At 45.7% G+C, this 7,554-nt stretch overlaps 1 pseudogene; it reads left to right on the forward strand.

The window, feature by feature from the left end:
- Positions 1-7,554, forward strand: part of LOC111960119 (zonadhesin-like) — a 40,017-nt pseudogene that overhangs the window by 29,448 nt on the left and 3,015 nt on the right.

Genomic DNA, 7,554 nt, shown 5'->3' on the forward strand with positions numbered 1-7,554 from the left:
ATGTGGTGTGTGTGTGTGTAGTGGTTGTGTGTGTGTGGTGTGTGTGTGTGTGGTGGTGTGTGTGTGTGTGTGTGTGGTGTGTGTGTGTGTGTGTGTGTGTGTGTGTGTGGTGTGTGTGTGTGTGTGTGTGTGTGTGTGTGTGTGTGTGTGTGTGGTGTGTGTGTGTGTGTGTGTGTGTGTGTGTGTGTGTGGTGTGTGAGTGTGTGTGAGTGTCAGTGTTAGTGTGTGTGTGTTAGAGGTTCTGTGTTGTGTGTGTGTGTGTGTGTGTGTGTGGTGTGTGTGTGTGTGATGTGTGGGTGTGTGTGGTGTGTGTGGTGTGTGTGTGTGGTGTGTGTGGTGTGTGTGTGTTGTGTGTGTGTGTGTGTGGTGTGTGTGTTGGAGTGTCGAAGTGCAGTGTAGTATGTGTGAGTGTGTGGTCCAATGAGTGTACATGGAGCCTGAGCAAGATCAAATTATAAAACAATAATAATAAATAAGGGGTCAATGTTAATAGTCCGGGCAGCCATGTGAATAACTGTTCAGCAGTCATATGGCTTGGGGGTAGAAGCTGGAGTGACATGGACACAGGGATATGAGGGATATGGTAATCTGTCCTGGTAATCTGTCTGGTAATCTGTCCCGGTAATCTGTCTGGTAATCTGTCCTGATAATCTCTGGTAATCTGTCTGGTAATCTGTCCTGGTAATCTGTCTGGTAATTTGTCCTGGTAATCTGTCCTGGTAATCTGTTCTGGTAATCTGTCTGGCCATCTGTCTGGCAATCTGTCTGGTAATCTGTCTGGTAATCTGTCTGGTAATCTTCTACATTATCTCTCTCTCTCACACTCTCTCTCTCTACATCTCGCCAGGTGTGTGGTATGTGTGGTAACTTCAACATGAACACGTCTGATGACAACCTGAAACCAGATGGAAAGCCGGCCAAGGACGTGATAGAACTGGGCAACAGCTGGAAGTCAGAGGGAGACTCAGACCCAGGGTCAGTCACCTTGGACCTCTTACCTTAGACCTTTAACCTTTTACCTTGTTCATGTGCTACACCTGAAGGAAAAGGATTCATATACAAGAACAAAGTCACATTGCTGATATGCAGATATCCATCTCTGTAGATATCCTCTCCTTCCTTTCTCTATCACATACATGGAAGTCTATGCAAGCAGTAAAATTACATTTAAAAAACTGATAAAAATACACCTATTGGAACAGCGGGAACTGTGAAGCAACATAAACATAGACACAGACACGATAACGAGCACATGGATTTTTGGTTGTAGATATGTGGTAGTGGAGTAGTGGCCTGAGGACACACACTTAATGTRTTGTAATGTTTTTATTTTATTTACTTGGCCAATATACCACTGCTAAGGGCTGTTCTTATGCACGACGCAATGTGGAGTCCCTGGATACAGCCTTTAGCCGTGATATATTGGCCGTGTACCACAAACCTCCGAGGTGCCTTATTGCTGCTATAAACTGGTTACCAACGTAATTAGAACAGTAAAAATAAATGTTTTGTCATACCCGTGGTATACGGTCTGATATACCACGGCTGTCAGCCAATCAGCATTCAGGGCCCGAACCACTGTGTGGTTCGAGCCCTGAATGCTTGATTGGCTGACAGCGTTGTCCCTAAGAACAGCCCTTAGCCGTGGTATATTGGCCATATACCACACCCCCTTGTGCCTTATTGCTTAAATACATACCTCTCTCCTTTCATCTATCTAACCCATTTGTCTCTCTCTCACTTCATCCCTCCAGATGCTCGCCAGATGAGCGTCCCAGCATCCACCCCAACTGCACGACAGGAGAAGAGAACCAGTACGAGACCCTGTGTTCTTCTGTTGTCCTCGGAGACAAGTTCAAGCCCTGCCACTCTTTACTGTCCCCAGAGGCTTTCCTGGGGAACTGCGTGTATGACATGTGTGAATACGACGGCATGCAGGCCACACTGTGTGATAACGTGGAAGCATACGCCCAAGCCTGTCAGTCAGCCGGGGTCACCATCAGCTGGAGGAACAACACATTCTGTCGTAAGTGGAGAGGGGGAGGGAGAGGAGGGAGAGAGGAGGGAGGAGAGGAGGGAGGGGAGGTGGGATGGGAGAGAGTATGTGGTATAGGGAGGGTGACAGTTGGAGAGAGAGGGAGAGGGACAGAGAGAGGAGAGGGAGGAGGGGAGAGAGGGGAGGAGGGAGAGAGGAGAGAGGAGGGAGGGATATGAGAGTGGAGAGATGAGGAGTGGTAGGGTAAGGAGGAGAGGTGAGAGAGGAGAGGAGAATAGGGGGAGAGAGGAGGAGGGAGGAGGTGATGATGAGGGGAAAGAGTGAGGAGAGCGAGAGAGGGCGAGCTGGAGAGAGAGGGGCGGAGAAGAGGGAGGAGGGGAGGAGAAAGAGGTGGAGAGGGGAGAGGGAAGGAGAGGAGGGAGGGGAGGTGGAGAGGGGAAGAGGCCCGAGGAGAAGCGCGAGAGAGATACATCGGCCCGCGTGGAAGAGAGGCGCCAGGAGGAAGGCAGGAAGGGCACAGGGCGAGAAAGGGAGCCCCGTAGGGAAGAGACGAGAGGGGACGCGGCGGGGAGGAGGGCTGAGGGTGAAAAAAAGATAGGTGGAGGTCGCTGCAGAGACGACAGAGGGACGCAGTGGCCTAGGCAGAAAATGTGAGTGTTACGGGCCCAGGGAGGTGGTAGAGGGGTTTAAGTAGGAGTGGATGTTGGAGTATGTTTCGGAGGAGAGGTCCGGCTGGAGGGGAGAGGTGATTTGGTTTGTGTAGGCCTGCCCGAAAAACAAGAGAAGAGCAAGATTGAGGGCGAGGGAACCCAGAAACGAGGAGGGGGGCCGGAACGGGGATGGCAGTAGGCAGAGCCAGCGCGACGAACGAGGGAGTGAAGAAAGTCAAGAAGAGAGGGTGACAGCGAGAGTGATAGAAAGGACGTGACAATCCATCCCATAGGCTAATTTGCTACGAAGAACATATTGAACCCCTCCCCAGTGGCGCCCAACGTCACTCGTGTTGCTGGTCGTCTGGTCTGGCTTCTAACCCTCTCCTCTCACCCCCCGCTTCCCCCTCCCCTCCCAGGCGGGTCTTCCTGGTCCTTGGAGGCGCTTGCGGTGCCTGCCTCAAAGGGGCCCCCAGATGCCCCCTCTCTGTATCTGCCTCGGCCCTGGCCCAGCCCACCTGCTCTGAACCTGTTCCCACGCTCTGCCACCGCCCTCAACCACCTGCGTCGAGGGGGTGTCAGTGTAAACGCGGGTTTGTCCTCAGTGATGTGCAGTGTGTCTCTTCGAGGCCAAGTGATGGCTGTGAGGAACAGAGTGGGAAGAGTACAACATGATTAAAAGACTCCTTGATTGGTACACACACGACACACTCAACACACACATTCACACCACACTCACCACCCACACTCACACACACACGGCTCTCTTCTATTAGATGAAATCTATCTCTGTCTGATGTTACTTTTTGTGGTTCTTGATATTGTACTCTGGTCGGATGTTACCGCATCTGTCTAGATATTACCATTGATACTGATAAATAAAATCCATAAGGTTGGATGCTTACCTCTGGTCTCGATACTTACCACTCTGTCTGATATTACCTTGTCTGATTTTGACCTCTGTCCTGATATTACGCTCTGTCTGATACTGACTCTGGTTGGATGTTACTCTTGTTCTGATCATTTACGCCTCTGTCTGATTATTACCCCTCTGTCGATATTACTTCTTGTCTGATATTACCTTCTGTCTGATAATTACAATCTGTGGATGTTACCTGGGGACTCTGTCTGCTATATTAACCTCTGTCCTGTACTATGACCTGCTGTCTGATATCTTACCTCTCTGTTTCGGTGCCATATAACCTCTGTCTGATATTATCCTCATGGTTGGATGTTACCTCTGTCTGATATTACCTCTGCTCATGATTTACCTTCTGTTGGATATGTTAACTCTGTCTGAATATACCCCCATCCTCCTTTCTGATTATTAAATTCTCGGTCTGATTATCTTACCTTCTGTCTGATATTTACCTCTGTCTGATATTTCACCTGTCTGTTGCATTATTACCCTCTGTCTGAACTCACTTACCTTCTGTCGGATGTTACCATTTTGCCTTTGATATTAGCCCTCCTTTCTGATTATTACTCTGTCTGATATTTACCTTTCTGTCGGATTGCTTAACGCCCTCGGCCACCTCCTGTTCTCGATCATACCTCTGTCTGTTATTATTACCTCCTTCTGTCTGATATTTTACTCTGTCGGCATGTTACCTCTGTCGGAATGTTACCCTCTGTCTGAGTATTACCTCTGTCTGACTATTACTCTGTCTGATATACCTCTGTCTGATATCGAATTTGGAAACAAATCTCTGTCTGATATTACCTTGTCTGGATATCTGATTATCTCTGTCTGATATTACCCTTCTGTCTGTTATCCTTCGTGTCTGATATTATTCTTCTGTCTGATATTACATCTGTTGATATTACCTCTGTCTGATATTACCTCTGGTCTATTTGTGAATATTACTCTAGCCAATGGGATATTTACAAATCTGTCTGATATTACTCTGTCTGATTATTTACCTCCCTCTTTCTCTGTCTGGATATTATCCCCTTGTCTTGATATACCTCTGTCCTGACTATTAACCTATAGCTGAACGTCATCAAGTGAGCCTACTAAAAGTTAAGATTAGAATTTAGGGGGGGGGACTGTGCAAAAAGATCCTGTCATCCACTCGTCTTTTGTTACATGACACACTTCCTAGAAATCAACAGTCAGCATAATCCTGAGTGTTGTGTTCCAGGTGGGTGACTCGTGTTGACTGAACTGTGATGGCCAGTGTACCTGTAATCCTGGGAGGCTCCATTACCTGGGCCCCCCCCCTTTTCAGAAGACCCCCTTAAATTGTCCTGAATTCTGTCTGCATTTCGGACAAATATGAGAACTCTACTGCAAACCTGAGAGTAAGTCTCAAATTTTGACTCCCAATATTGGCATATTTACTGTCTCATTCACTAGTAGTAACTAAGTAGATACATTTACGATACAAAAATCAATACTCACAACTTGGCCTTAATAAAAGCCTATATTTATCGTTGCTGTATGATTTTAGGCTAAAGTTTCTCACCTGTCAGTACAAGCTTTCTCCTTTCCTTTCCCCCTCCACCCCCTCTCCAGAGTCTCGACGACAAGGTGTAATATCCATCGGTGACCCCACTAACCCGTACGTTGATGGTGGCTCACCCACACTTCCAGGGCCCCATCCTATCCTGACCGCAGGCTCACGACCTCCCCAACTACTGGTCGAAATCTGAGGTTGCGGGGAGAACATCCGTCGTGGTGGCAGCAGGAACCGTTTTCTTCCCTACCCTGGATGAGGTGTAATGTAGATGTTACCGGTCAGACCACTTCCTGCAGAAGAAAAGTAGTACTGGTGAGTTTGAATTGGAAGAACATAGGTGTATTTTAGAGTGAATGGAAAGAACTACTGTATTTTAGAGTGAATGGAAGAACATACTTGATATTTGTAGAGTGAATAGAAGAACATACTGTATTTAGAGTGAATGGAAGAACATACTGTTACTTTAGAGTGAATGAAGAACATACTGTATTTAGAGTGAATGAAGAAAATACTGTATTTAGAGTGAAGGAAAGAACATACTGTATTTAGAGTGAATGGAAGAACATACTGTATTTAGAGTGAATGAGAACATACTGTATCTTAGAGTGAATGGAAGAACATACTGTATTTAGAGTGAATGGAAGAACTACCTGTATTTAGAGTGAATGGAAGAATACTGTAATTTTAGAGTGAATGAAAACATACTGTTTAGAGTGAATGGAAGAACATACTGTATTAGAGTGCAATAATGAAGATAAAACTGTATTTAGAGTGAATGGAAGAACATACTGTATTTAGAGTGAATGGAAGAACATACTGTATTTAGAGTGAATGGAAGAACACTGTATTTAGAGTGAATGGAAGAACATATGTATTTATGAGTCGTAATGAGAAGAACATACCTGTCATTTTGAGTGAATGGAAGAACATACTGTATTTAGAGTGAATGGAAGAACATACTGTAATTTAGAGTGATGTGAAGAACATACTGTATTTAGAGTGAATGGAAGAACATACTGTATTTAGAGTGAATGGAAGAACCTACTGTATTTAGAGTGAATGGAAGAAGCATACTGTGATTTATGAGTGAATGGAAGAAACATCTGTATAATGATAACATATGTATTTAAGAGTGAATAGAAGAACAGAATGGAAGAACATACTGTATTTAGAGTGAATGGAAGAGGAGATGAATCTCACTGTTGTGAGTGCAGCCATTCATTTGCATGTGCTGGGTTGTTATTACATAGAAACATTATGTTTTCCACATGGTGGTTTGATAGTGGATCATACACGATGCATATGAAGGTTTAAAACGGTTCGGATCATCTGTAGAGCCACAACACCAATAGAAGACTTTATCAATGCATTATAAAAAAAACACTTCTATTCCACTTCCGTTCTCTCTGTAGGTGAACGGTGAACGTGTGGCTCCTCCTCTCAGTCCTAGAGGCGGCCTGACCATCACGAGGAACTCTAAGAACGTCCAGCTGGTCGCCGACTTCGGCATGACCGTACGCTTCGACGGCAAGCAGCACGGAGGTGAGAGACTAGAAAGGGACTGCACCATTTAGTCAGTCACTCCTCACTCACTCACTCACTCATTCCCTCCCTCTTTCTCCCCTCCCTCCCTCCCTCTTTAACAGAGGTGATCCTACCCAGTACGTACAGGGACAGGGTGAGGGGTCTGTGCGGGAACTATGACGGGGTCTCCAGGAATGAGTACATGAAACCAGATGGAACCGTGACGCGGAACCTTGAAGAGTTCGGAAACAGCTGGAGGGTGACTGACAGGCAGGGGGCGGAGCTAGTGACATCAGAACTCCCCAAGATGGTGCACCTGCACAGGTGAGAGGGAATCACTGGATTATGTATAAACTTAATGTAAACACAATTCATTCATTAGCTTGTTTGTTGGTTCATTAATTCATACATTCCTAATCTACTGTATTTATAAACACAGCCAACAATGTGTTTAGATGATTGAGTGTACATACAGTGCATTCGGAAAGTATTCAGACCCCTTAACTTTTACCACATTTGGTTACGTTACAGCCTTATTCTAATATTGATTACATTCTTTTATTTCCTCATCAATCTAAACACAATACCCCATAGTGACAAAGCAAAAACAGAGTTTTAGAAATATTTGCAATTTTATAATAAAAAAWAAAACTGAAATATCAGTTCATATCTCAACCTCTCCTCCCCCTCTTCACCCTCCCTAGGCGTGATGTGGAGACCGACCCAGAGACAGGCTTTGAGACAGCAGGTTGTACTGACGCTCAGCTGGCTGATTTCAATGGTATTAAACAGTGTGGAGCCATATCAGACCCTACAGGACCCTTCGCTGCCTGCCATGCACCACTACTGCCCAACAGCTTCCAGGAGTGAGTAGAGACAGAGAGTAGAGACAGAAAGAGAGAGTGAAAAAGAGTGAAAAGAG

This window comes from Salvelinus sp. IW2-2015, linkage group LG37, assembly GCF_002910315.2.
Source record: "Salvelinus sp. IW2-2015 linkage group LG37, ASM291031v2, whole genome shotgun sequence".
Taxonomy (NCBI): domain Eukaryota; kingdom Metazoa; phylum Chordata; class Actinopteri; order Salmoniformes; family Salmonidae; genus Salvelinus; species Salvelinus sp. IW2-2015.